At 37.3% G+C, this 13,542-nt stretch overlaps 1 long non-coding RNA gene across 3 annotated transcripts; it reads right to left on the bottom strand.

Annotated features, from left to right (window-relative positions):
* Positions 1 to 3,756: 3,756 nt before the first annotated feature.
* On the bottom strand, positions 3,757 to 7,621 carry LOC137749057 (uncharacterized). 3 transcript variants are annotated; one of them, XR_011070150.1, is made up of 7 exons: positions 7,431 to 7,621; positions 7,072 to 7,160; positions 6,907 to 6,977; positions 6,308 to 6,370; positions 5,444 to 5,517; positions 5,094 to 5,325; positions 3,757 to 4,197 (listed from the first exon to the last, which is right to left on the bottom strand). It is a non-coding gene; the product is annotated as an uncharacterized lncRNA (long non-coding RNA). The 3 variants fall into 3 exon arrangements; XR_011070148.1 differs by lacking the exon at positions 3,757 to 4,197 and having other exon boundaries at positions 4,917 to 5,325; XR_011070149.1 differs by lacking the exons at positions 3,757 to 4,197; positions 6,907 to 6,977; positions 7,072 to 7,160 and having other exon boundaries at positions 4,918 to 5,325.
* Positions 7,622 to 13,542: the final 5,921 nt, after the last annotated feature.

Raw genomic sequence — 13,542 nt, 5'->3', positions numbered from 1 at the left:
ACACTTCAATTCCAAGTATATTTGCCAACACATTAAGGACATATGCAAACAAGCGTTGTTGTTCAAAATGAAGTTTGGTCCAACGCCAATGTGTGTCAGAAGAAAGAACATTGTGTGCCAATTAGTGGGCCAGAAGTGCAGGCTGGACTGGGGCCGGAAGTGCAGGCTGGACTGGTGCCGGAAGGAATATGTTATATCCCAGTTAGTACCAAAACTATACATTAAGGTGTTGTGCACTTGCTTTTCCGATTTGTATGTTTGGCATTACGGTTCTATTTCTTAATCTTCGTTTCAATATCTCATCATGAGCTAAGTGTTTCTTTATGCATTTGGGGCTTTTAATTTAGTTTATTAGTTCAATTTAAAAGTAAAGCCAGATATAGACAGGTATGTACGAGAGAAGGGAGAAATGAGATGTACCGAAATCATTTTCCTTATGCTGTACAAATGATGTGGATTGTGGAAGTGGTTGAACTCATCATGAGCTAGTTTTGAGTTACTGGTATAAAATTGGGAAAATTATTCAATGGTATGTAGTATTGAAATGATACAGAAAATCAATGACTAAGAGGGGGGTATTGCGTCAGGAGTTTGATGGACTTCGCTTGACTCTCAAATTAAAGTGTATTCAATTCAAAGGCTACTTAAACAACTATGAATAAATTTCCCCATGTTGATCTTCTTTAACTGATCTGGTATGAGTTGGCTGTTCATTTGGACTTCAAATACTTGAAATCTCTACTGGTTTATCAACTATTTCAGACTTTGTATACTTTTATTTATAACTCGTGGTCTGGTAATACAAGGAAAAACGATTTAATCTTTAAATTGTGATCAATGTGAAACTGTCATCTGACTGTGTCCCAGACGACGGCTGGTGTTCCAGTTCACGGGTTATTAACAATCATCCGCTCTTTTATGAGACGACAGACGACAGCAAACTAGTCGATTAAGCCAAAAATTATACCAGTGCAGATTGGAAATTGTAGGGAAGGTTCAATGGCCCTTAGTTCTGTCCACATCCAAAACACCTCCAAATCAAATTGACCTACTAATGCAGTATTCTACAAGTTAGACAAATAAATTCTATCCACAAAACTTTGTTATATGAAATGTATGGGGAGCTAATTTCCTTCTACTTTTCCTTACTTCCACAGTAGACAATGAAGTTACAATCTTCTGCTCCTCACCACAAGTCATTAATGTGAACGCGTGGGAATGAGGAAAGCTATTCCTCATTAAGCACTTTTCCATTGTCTTTACAAGATTTTACTCAAGTAGTATATATTACCCCAGTTCCATTCATCAATAATTGATTTTCCTGCAGACGATAAATTTTAAAAACTATCTTCTGACGAATATTTGCTCAGAATGTTGGAAATTGTGGGTTATAGGGTAGGAAGAATCAAATAAGTTGGCTTTGAAAAATGGAAGAAAGATTTTAAGCAGTGGGGAAAACAGAGCATGCTCATGGTGGGTAAACACTTCCTTTCAAACTTTATTTGCCAATACATTTAAGGAGATATGCAAACACGCGTTGCTGACCAAAATGAAGTTCGGTCCAACACCGATGTTTGTCAATATCTTGGACAATCAAAGACAAACCAAACGTTGAAAGAGAGACAGAGGATATGTACTGCAGAAATTTGTTTCAAGATTTTGAACTTGGTAAATAACGATGAAGGAAATAATGTTCTTGATTAGTTATTTCATGCAGAAATATTTAGGTGTGGCTTCAATGAAACGTAGCACTCAGTGCTATGGGTGCTTTTGAATCTTGTATTTTCAATCTCAACCATTTATATTTTCCGTGGCACGCAATGCTACGTACTATTGAGGAAAAATTGGAAATCTTCCTCATATAGAAAAGATCAAGTGACTTTCTGAATTTGTTAAACAACCATTCATACAGGCAAGCATCACTTAGTTCTAACTTCATAATCAATCAAGAGGTTCTTCTAGTGAACCTAGTCTTTTTGACAAATAATACAAGGTGAGCATCCAAATCGCACTACTATATTGGTGTGATACATTATTCAGAAATTTATAAATTTTATCGTGTTCTTAAATTTACATTTAAATTTTGTGTCCTGTGAACTTTTTATTTACAGATCTTTAAGATTTGTACATTTAACATTAAGGACAGATTCACTTAAATGTTACTTGGTACTTGTTTCTATTTGTTTGCACTGTGGGCACGGGGGATCGAAATTATACATAGTTTATATAAAAAATTCTGGGTTCTCCAGAGTATCAAATGTTTTAACCATTAAATATTGATATTCTATATTTTTAAATAAAGGTTCAGCAGTTAAAATACCCGAAGTACTCGAAAGTCCCAATTTTATAACATGCTTGTGAAGGTGAATAGGGGAGGGAAAAAAGAGTAGTTTAAAGTTGAGGTACATAAGAATACTGAAGGTACCTTCAATCTGAATCCAAATCGGTGGTGTATTTTCATGCTTTGGTGTCTGTTAGCACATCTGTCATGTCCTAATTAGTACCAAACTAGTCACTAAGGTGTTGTATATTTGTTTTTCCAATTTTTTTATGTAGAGTACAAATAATAAGCCAACCTGATAATTTTAAACACGGCTTATCTTAAATTATTGTAATAATTTTAAATTTTCATCTTTTCTTAATTATTTAAAAAAAAAATTAAAAGAAAATAAGCCAACCTAATAATCTTGACATTTGGAGCCATTTGTTAGAATATTTTAGTCTAAGGAGGAGGTAAATTTGGGAAAAGGAGTTCAAGAGGTAAATTGGCACATATGGTTTTGTAGCTTAATTAATTATAGTTCAATTTAAAAGAAAAACCTAAAATAAACATGTATTCCTTATGCTTTACACATTATGTGGATTGTAGAAAAATGGTTGAAATTACATGAGCTTTGAGGATATATTTGTCCCACCAAAAGAGTTACTGGTACAAAACTTGAGCTAGTCTCTCCGCTCTTCAAGAGAATAACTTATATGCAACTGCTGCTAATCATGTTATTCTATATATGCTGTTAGACCAAGTCCGAGTTACAAGAATCCAGCTCATGTTTAAACTCTAAAGTGCCTGCCATCATTACAACTATAGTGGACATGTGATTGCTGACTCATGGACAGCAGGGAGGACAGTTTATTATTGTTGTGCTTTTGCTCCGAGTGCTCTGGTGTGCTGTTGCTGTGCTGCTGCATGTGTGGCGTGCAGTATTTGTATTTTAAAATTGTAAAATTTGTATGTTGTAGTGTATATATTAAAGCCTTCCCGTAAGGCCTTGGTGTGGGTGAATTATTTTATAGAGATCAGAAATTCTATCATATGCATCATGTGTAAAGTTGAATGCTAAAACAAAAGGAAAGTAATATTTTTTTTTTTAAATTATAAAGACGTGATTCATGAAAAATTATAAAGATACAAATTAGGATTGTCACACCATTTTATGCACACAAATTACGAGTGGTCAAATCAAGAGGGTTGAATTTTCAAAGTAGCCCTGAGTGCCACGTAGAGGCATATGAACTCCCATTGTATAGTTTGGAAGCCAAGGAGAATTGGTCCTTGGAAAATACTAGTTGCTACCCCAAATCAAGTAGCCGGACTTTCAACGGTTTTTGGTATTTATATTTTTTTTCTTGAAACTAATAAATATTAAGAAATTTAGCTACATTCATAACTATTTAAAACAAGAAATTAAATCTAAAAAAAGATACCAAACTGGACACGAGCGGAATTGAAAGGAGAAAATAAGCATCCCCATTTTTCTCATTATTATAGGCTTAAGATTTTTCCTATTTAGATCAATAGAGATCTACAATATATGTTAAGACAACCAAAACTTTCCTAAAGCGAAAAATTGGTTTTACCTTACAAACTTTGATTTTAATACCAAACCAAACCGAGTGCATGTCTTCGGTTTGGTCCACAGTTTTGAGGTAAAAGTAGACCAAACCAAACCATGCCAACCCTTAATCGACTAGTTCTTAGCCTTGTGCCCAAACCTAAACCACTATTTTCTTTGCAAGTCCATTAGACTTGCCTACCAGAAGACTAGAAGATGGTACATGTCGATTCATCAAATCACTTTAGTAATACTACCCTCTACAGCAGGATTATTATCATTAACTGTGAGCCTTCTTACTCGCAAAAATTGTAATTCATGCATCCATTAGAGCTTGTTTGGAAACATTTTGCAAAACAGCCTTCTGTACAAATACAAAAACGAGTGTACGTAAATTTAAGAATTTTAAACTTTAATCTAAACCACATTAAAACCGTGGTGGCGATGTCAATATGGGAAAAAAAAGAGAGTTAATCATCAAATGTTTTCCAAAACAAAGCTACTCAACTCAAGCATTGAAGATAAATGCAGCCGGGGTACGATTGCAACATATATAATCTAGGGAAAGATGATGAACACAGCCACAGATAAGGAGATCGAATAGATGTAAACAAATTGACTGGCCTTTTTTTAACCTCCAAATTTGAGTCGTCCATCTGATCAGTTTCTTTTCAACACTCTAATTTATTTAATATGCCAACAAAGGCTACTTAGACAACTATGGCTAAATTTCCCTGCGTTGATCTTCTTTAACTGATCCGGTATGAGTTGCTGTTCATTTTTGGCATAAAATGCTTGAAATCTTTACTGGTTGAGTAATGCTAGGTAGACTAAATTTCAGACTTTGTATGCTTTTACTTTAATTTATAAGTTGTGGTCTGGTAGTACAAGGAATAATGATTTAATCTTTAAATTGTCGTCTCCTAACATTAGGAATGACGAAAACCAACTTGTTCAAAAAGTTTATGTGATGAAGCGACAAATTTCAAAGTGAAACTGCCATCTGAGTGTGTCCTAGTTGACGAGTGATTAACAATCATCTGCTCTTCTACGAAACATCGGACGACAGCAAACTAGTCCATTATGCCAAAAATTGTAGTACAGGTTGAAAAATTGAAGAGAAGATTCAATGGCCCTCAATTCTGTGCACATCCAAAAGACTTCCAAATCGTGTTTTACAAGTTAGACAAATAAATTCTACCCACAAAAATTTCTTATATGAAAGGTATGGGGAGCTAATTTCCTTCTACTTTTCCTTACCTCCACAGTAGACAATGAAGTTCGCAAACATCTGGTCCTCACCACAAGTCAACATAAACGTGCGGGACTGAGGAAAGCTATTTCTGTGGATGTCGAATACTCCGTTCCTTATCGTGGTTGCGAGATGAGTACTATACTTTACATGACACATCCTAACCCTGATGTCCCCACATACCAGGGTAGGCATGTGCTGACTGACACCCGAGGGTGATGAAGCCATTTTGAAGTATGCCTACGAATAAAATTATGTAATTAGAATGAAAACACTAATGCAGGAACTTGTTCAGAGCCAACTACTAGGAATAATATGAAATAATTTCTAGGAAAGTATGCAAACAAAGGAATAATACCTATCCGAAGAAGACTTGAGAATAACTACATAGAGTTGTCCTGACGCCGGAATCATGTGCCTCAGATCTAAACCCTGAGGGGGCACAAAACAGAAAAGGTGAGTGAACCAAAGTTTATAATACTACTAATAATACGAAAACCATTTTATTTCTGAACATAATAACCCCCTGTTTTGAAATACATCTATAGTACTACATGGTAAGTTTTCTAAAAGCTCTAATGTGCCATGAAATCAATCATAAAAACCATGTGTATAAAACAGTACTTGAACTGATAGTATCGCCACCCGAAGGCAAATTCATAAATCCTTTGCCCCCAGGCAAATCCTGTACTTTCTAGGGGTATCATAGTCGGCCGAAGGCAGTACCTGGCCATCACCTGAAGGTGAAACTGTACGACTCCGGGATATGCCGGAGAAGAATCTATAACATCTCACACCGACACTAGCCATGGCTAGTGAAGTTGTCTGACACTGCTTTCGGCAGTGAAGTTGGGGGTAGAACATATATCTCACTCCTCCTCATCACTGTGTCCTATGGCCATAGACATCTAATACTCATGTTGGGTGGATGTGTTGTATGATAACCCACTAGATACATACCCAAAAATATATCTCAAAACCTCATCGAATAAAGCCAAGCTGGTTTATACTCATAAACCCACTGAATTCTTACGTATAAAACCATTTGTTCATAACTTAAATAATTTTTAAAGCGATGAAACCAAATCGTAAATTCTCTAAATCTCAACCATATGTATATCCTTAAAAATGTACTTTAAAACATGCTCAAATTATAAAAACATCATATGCATGCATTCCTAAGATTTGTAAAACCATGCAAGTTATGAAGGGGGACACTCACAAATGTTTTATTGCCGAGGAGCCGCTCAACTAGTGAGGATGTAGCCACTTCCCACCAATGTACCTAAACACATAAAAAGACCACTTAGTCAAACTCTACTAAAACGTTAAAATTTGGGAAAACGGATAGCGGATTCGGATTCGGTACGTCGAATAACCTAAGGAAGGACCTCGAGTTACCCCATGCGTTGTTGCACACGCCGCCACGGGGTAGCGGCCGGACGACCACACCTCCACGCGCCGAGATAAGTCGCCGGAAAAAGTTGACGACGGCAGAGCACAGTGCCTTCGACGGAGGCGTGTGTGCCCCATGCACTGGGCATGATGCGCCAGCCCAAGGGTTTGGGTTTAGGTCCTAGTCGGATCCGGGGTTGGGCCTGGGTTTTGGGTAATAGTATTGGGTCGAGAGGCTTTGCGCCTAAGGTAATGGGCTTGGGTTTAAGCCCAAGGGATCAGACCTAGGGTATAGGGTAATTGCGTTGGGTCTGATTCATTGGGCTGGGTTCATATTAGGTTTTGGGTTGGTTTTCGAATTAGGCTTAGGCTGGATTACTGAGTTATATCCGGGTTTGGATTCAAGTTCGAGATAACGAAATATACCTTGCCGTTAGGAAATTCCGTTAAAGTTAACAGATCTCGAGGTTCCGCCGTTGAAAAGCCTCGCCGTCAAACTACATAAAATTCCAGAATATGATCAGGGCTCTTCCGAGCTCGATTTCATCGATTTCAAAGCCAAAATTCAAGTAATTAGGTCGTAAAACTCACTAGCAATAACCCTAGGATCCTTTTAGGGTGAAGAGAGGTGAAATCATTCTCAAATTCGATCGTTGGAGCTCAACGAGACTCGCCAGAATCTGGAAAAAGGTTGGCGAAATGGATGTAGAGAATTACACCCACAACATCAATCTTAGGTTAGCCCACAAACATTATGATTCAAAATCAAGCTGAATCCCAATAGAAACAATCACCAACCAGCTTTGAACTCGACGATCTACGCCAGAATTCGTTGATGGGGTGACATACAGGCACAGATTCTAAATACAGATTAAACCCCAAAGGTTTTCAACATATAATTCATCACAGAGATATATTATAATTCACCAAACCTAAGAGAAGTAGTTAACCTGAGATGGAAATTCAAGAAAGCTCAAGCTCTTGGCATTAATGGCAGAGCAAACAGAGGTGCTCTAATAACACATGCAAAGCTGCAAGTAGATTCTCCATGTCCCTGAGATTTTTGGGGTTTGATTTGGACAGAAATGGCGTGGGTGATGGTGGTCTCCTTCTCGGAGCTTAGAGAGAATGTGAGCTAAGAGAGAATTAGAGTGTTAGAGAGGAAACTATTTTCAGAATAAAAGAGAGAGTTATGGGTCACGGGGAAAGAAATGAAACGCGACTTGAGCTTGGTTTTGGGCTAACAATCCCACACCCAACCTTTGGGCCGAATTGACACAGCCCAATCTGATGGCAAAGTTGTAATTTATAGCATATTTTAAGACTGGGTTATTACAATCTACCCCCCTTAAGAAAAATTTCATCCCTGAAATTTGAAATAACTTGCTATATGTAAAATATTTGAAAATAGAGAGATAAAATATGTATACATATAGGAAAGAAATCGAGTAGAGCGGCTGCATAAAAGAGCATGCCATTTTCGTCGCGAACAGATTGCAATGACTCATTTTTCATGCCTCCAAGCTCATACCTTCTTCCTTCCTCAATACGATAGTATAGTATAAAACTCATATAAAAATATTAAGTTGAAAATAGGATTTATTATGTAATAACATAATTCAAAAATATATATACGTAATATAGGATGACGACAAAAATAGATATATATACTAACCTAAGATTCAAATACTTGTACAGAGTGGAAAATCAAAAATGAAATTAATTCACCCAAAATTTTGTAAAACCAAAATGCATATAAATAAAATAATGTAATTTAAAATATTTGTACTGAAAATCGAAACCACAAATGAAAATAAGCATGCCCAAACATTTGTCAGATCACGTACTTCGAGAATGGGTGTGTCTTGAGTCGAGTCCTCATCATAGCTAACTAATAGCTCATGTTGTAGACGGGCCGAATTGCCCACTTACTTAGCGAACCCAACAATTAAGCCATCGAAATTACAGTCTACAACCTATAATGCCGATAAATCATCGTTGTCATGGTAAGCAAATGAGAAGTTCCCGAGTTCCGAAGATACCGAAATACCATTTTACTCTTCACAGTGAGAATGTGTCTAGATCATCCGATCTATGCCTCGATCATGTTGCCGTACTACTCCAAAGCACACCAATCAAAGCTACTAGAGGTGCTTCAACATCTACGCATACATGAACAACAAAGTCCTGGAATGAATTATCTGAAAGATGCGTATAGACGAACATATGTCATAAAACATTACTGTCGTGTCCAACCGTGATGATCGCACTCCTGATCGCGAGACATAAGATTCAAAACCAGTATTAAAGGAACTCCCACTCTAACCACTTCCTTTGAGTAACAATTGCTACTTCAACCCAATTATAGAAATTGACCCCACAACCACCAAGCTCGTAATCTGCAGTTCTACCTTTACCAATTCCTTACTAAAAGACGGCTCAACTCCAAACCACTTAAAACTCTTCCTAGTAAGTCAAGTAAGCTTGTGGAAAGGTTATGCTCTTAACGTTCATGTCCAAATCAATATGAACTAAGCGTACACTTCAACATTCACGTAGATCCAAACAATAAGGTCCTGAATTGAACTAATCGAACGATGCGTAAAGACGAACGCTTGTAGTAACACATTTCCTCTATGACGAACCAAAATCGTTGCTCTCCTAGTCAGAAGATAGAAATTTCAAAACTTATACTAGAAGAACCATAACTCTTACTACTTCCCTCAATTTGACAGTTACCATTTCGAACCATACATAGAAATTGTCGCCATAACTGCCAAGCTCAAAACTTACATTTTTACATTCACCAATTCCATGCTGGAAGCCTGCTCAATCCTCAAGACCACATGAAACTCTTCTTGGTAAGTCTAGTAGGCTCGCAAAAGATTATGCTCCTAATGTTCCCATTAGAATCGATATGAAACTGGGTGCACATTTCAGTTAAGTTGATCCATCATGGATTCGTCACGGAGCTAACAAGGAACCATGTCGAGAAGGCTAAAAGAACACCCAATAATTTGAGGGTCAAGACAAGTCCATCAAATCTAGAGTACAAGATATCTGAGTTATTACGATGCTTGCATGCATACAATACCTCACTTGATTGGTTGATAACAATTTAGAAATAAAAATTGGCTAACACAGTTTTCTGATGATCGAGAGATAATGTCAAAACAGTATTCGGGGATTCAACATAATATGGAAATATATGGATCGAAGAGGATTCAGGTACCTACGTGCTTTTCTACAACGGGCGTCTATAACTACAATTGCACAATTAGGTGGTACATGATGGTGCAGTCGTATACTCTATCAATCACCGTCGTCAGAGACTTAGCTCATTTCAACTAAGAATATAACTAAGAAGTTTACGAGGGTGGACGATAATCCAATGAAACTGATGAACGAAAATTTAGATTTTTTCCTCAACCCAAAATTCATAGCAATTTGTTACTACGGTAGTTCTAGAAACATTAAATCACCAGTGGTGAAGAGTTACTCAGTCAGGTGTTGAGTGAGTAATTGGAGGAGGGACTATCCCAACTAAAACTTTGACGTCTGAATGGTTCTCCTGAACAGTCTATCTACTTCAGGAATACTGTAAAGAGCAGTAAGAGAGCCTATGACTACTAAAATTTCTTGCAATACCAGGAGGTGAAACTGAGACTGTGAACAGAGCTAATGCAAACCAAAGTGTCAGAGGGTCTGAAAGATTTGAAAATAAAAATTTCGACCAAATGGTTCAGGGTATAAGTCTCACGAACGGATGGATAGTACACCGGGCGAGATGATCAATAAACCACAATCATCACCTAAGTCTCCACAGAGAAGTGTCATTTGGTTTTCAAGTAAGGGTGGTAGTTATTGACTCTAGGTAATAGATAGGACAATTCACTTCAGGTAGTGCCAATGTCAAATGACATAGCATTACTCAGCCATGCTGCATCAGCGCATCACCATTTATGCAGTAACCATCATTGTTGGATTCAAAATTTATTGGTGTCCTCAAGGGATGTAAGAACAGTGTTAGGGTGAGGAAACGTCTTGAATAAAACTAACTTGTTTCTTATTCGAAGATGAGAGTTTAGGTTATGGTCAAAGAATCACTAGTAGTTATCAATAGAATTTGACAAGACTAATAATATTTAATAATTCATGACACTCAAGAGGATTTTTGATTTCCAACTGTCACAACCTTGGATTTGATAAGAAGACCTTCTGTTACGCTCATTTTTCCCAAATAAAGATATTTACAAAATATACGCAAAGTCGACATTTGAGGAATTTGATATAAGCTTGATTGTTGGTGTTTACTAAACAAATCTCGTGGTCGGAGTAGACAATAATATTATCAGTGAACAATCGCTGAGAAATTCCTTGAGGGTCTACACAAATTCCTTCAGTGGAAACAACAAGCCAAAGAAAGCTGATTTGGTCTACCCCACCGGTACAAGCTAACATTACCAACGACTAGTGCTTGCTTAATTTCCTTCTACATGAACCTCCGATGTTGTGCGCAGTCTCCTAACAGCTATGCCTCTGCCCACCATTCCAGAGGAACGCATGTTGTAGAAGACCATCACCGCCTCTAATCCTTAACTGGTCCCAACTAGACTTTCTCCTACTAAAATTTCCTCTAATTCCCATCACTTAGATACAAATCTAACTCTGCTCGCCATCCCTAAGGGACGCATGTCGCAGAGTATTGATCTGATATTGAATGTCATTCATAAATCAATTACGTCAACTTGAAGAAAAATCTTGACACAAATTTATTATTCTTCAATAGAATGTGACAATTCAAGCAAAATGAAAGTTACACAACCGTGCCGAATAACATCAATAAACGGAAGTCATGACATCCAAGTGATATCACAGCAGACACACTACTAGAATAGAAGAAAATCCTAAGTATGCTTTGAACAACCTTGCTCTGATACCAAACTGACATGCCCCAACCCTAATCTCCCCACATACCAAGGTAGGCACTTGTTGGCCGACACCCGAGGGTGACGAAGCCATTTTTAAGTATGCCTACGAATAAAATTATGTAATTAGAATGAAAACACTAATGCAAAAACTTGTTTAGAGCATACAACTACTAGGAATAATATGAAAGAATTTCTAGGAAAGTATGCAAACAAAGGAATAATACCTATCTGAATAAGACTTGAGAATAACTATGCAGAATTATCCTAATGCCGAGATCATGTGCCTCAGATCTAAACCCTAAGGGGGTGCAAAACAAAAAAAGGTGAGTGGACCAAAGTTTATAATACTACTAATCATATGAAAACCATTTTATTTCTGAACAAAATAACCCCCGGTTTTGAAATACATATATAGTACTACATAGTAAGTTTTTTGAAAGCTCTAATGTGCCATGAAATCAATCATAAAAACCATGTGTATAAAACATTACTTGAACTGATAGTATCGCTACCCGAAGGCAAATCCGTAAATCCTGTACTTTCTAGGGATATTATAGTTGCCCGAAGGCAGTACATGTCCATCACTCGAAGGTGAAGCTGTACGACACTGGGTTATGTCAGTGAAGAAACATGGTAGGCCCCATCACCTTCGGGTGATGCTGTATGATTCGGGGTTACAGTGGAAAAGAATCTATAACATCTCACACCAACACTAGCCGTGGCTAGTGAAGCTGTCCAACACTGCTTTCGGCATGAAGCAAGGGGTAAAACATATATCTCGCTCCTCCTCATCACCGTGTTCTATGGCCAAAAACATCTAATACCCATGTTGTATGGATGTGCTGTATGATAACCCACTAGATACATACCCAAAAATTTATCTCAAAACCTCATTGAATAAAGCCAAGCTAGTTTATACTCATATACCCACTGAATTCTTATGTAACAACCAATCCCGGGATGTACGGAATGAAAAGGGGTATTTTCATATTTTCACTTTGGTTGGGTTAGATATTTTGAAGTGTTACTTTTGGGTTTTATTTGGTGTGCCAAGTAGGGCCTACTTTCTTTTTTTGTTTCCTTTTCCTGTCCCTTTCTCCCCTCCCCCCTCCCCCCCCCACACACACACACAACTCACTTTCATCTCTCTCCCTTACTTTCTCTCATCACTGTCTCTATCCTCTCTCCCTAAGAAAGCACACAAACACAACAACAACAACAACAACATCAGCTGCACACCACCATCCCTCACCCTCTTTGTGAACCCCATGAACCCATAAATGGCAAAGGGGCTCTTCCCTAGTTTTCCGGCGAGACCCATATGTTTGCAGGCATTTTTCGGTCATCTTCGGCCACCTTTTGGCTTCCAAATAGGTATAATATTATTCCTCTCGTCTTAAGCTTCGTTTTGACATTATGGGTCCATTTTGACATTATGGGTCCGTTTTGACATTACAGGTCCATTTTCATGTATATAACTTACAAGAAGATCCTAATACAATTCAAAAGTTTTAACTTCTTTAGATGCAGATTTGTGGCAAGAAGCTATAAATGATGAAATGGACTCCCTGGAGTCAAATCAAACTTGGCACTTGGTGGATCTTCCACCTGGTTGCAAAACAATAGGTTGCAAATGGATTCTTAAAAGAAAATTAAAACCTGACGGATCAGTTGAAAATTTTAAAGCCTGACTAGTTGCTAAAGGCTATAGACAAAGAGAAAATATTGATTTCTTTGATACTTATTCACCTGTGACTAGAATAACATCTATTCGTGTATTGTTTGCTTTAGCTTCTATTCATGATCTTGTTGTGCACCAAATGGATGTTAAAACAACTTTCTTAAATGGTGAATTAGAGGAAGAAATATATAAGGATCAACCAGAGGGTTTTATAATTCCAAGACAAGAAAATAAAGTTTGCAAGTTAGATAAGTCACTTTATGGATTGAAATAGGCTATTAAACAATGGCATGCAAAATTTGATAGTTTGGTTACTTCGAATAGTTTTAAAATAAATGAAAGTGACAAATGCATCTATTATAAGTCTAAAAATAATATATGCACGATAATATGCCTATATGTGGATGATCTACTTATTTTTCGTTCAAATATTCATGTTGTGATTAATGT

The sequence above is a fragment of the Pyrus communis genome, chromosome 10 (assembly GCF_963583255.1).
Source record: "Pyrus communis chromosome 10, drPyrComm1.1, whole genome shotgun sequence".
Taxonomy (NCBI): Eukaryota; Viridiplantae; Streptophyta; class Magnoliopsida; order Rosales; family Rosaceae; genus Pyrus; species Pyrus communis.
The sequence above is the reverse complement of the archived record's forward strand: the minus strand, read 5'-3'. Positions and strand labels throughout refer to the sequence as shown.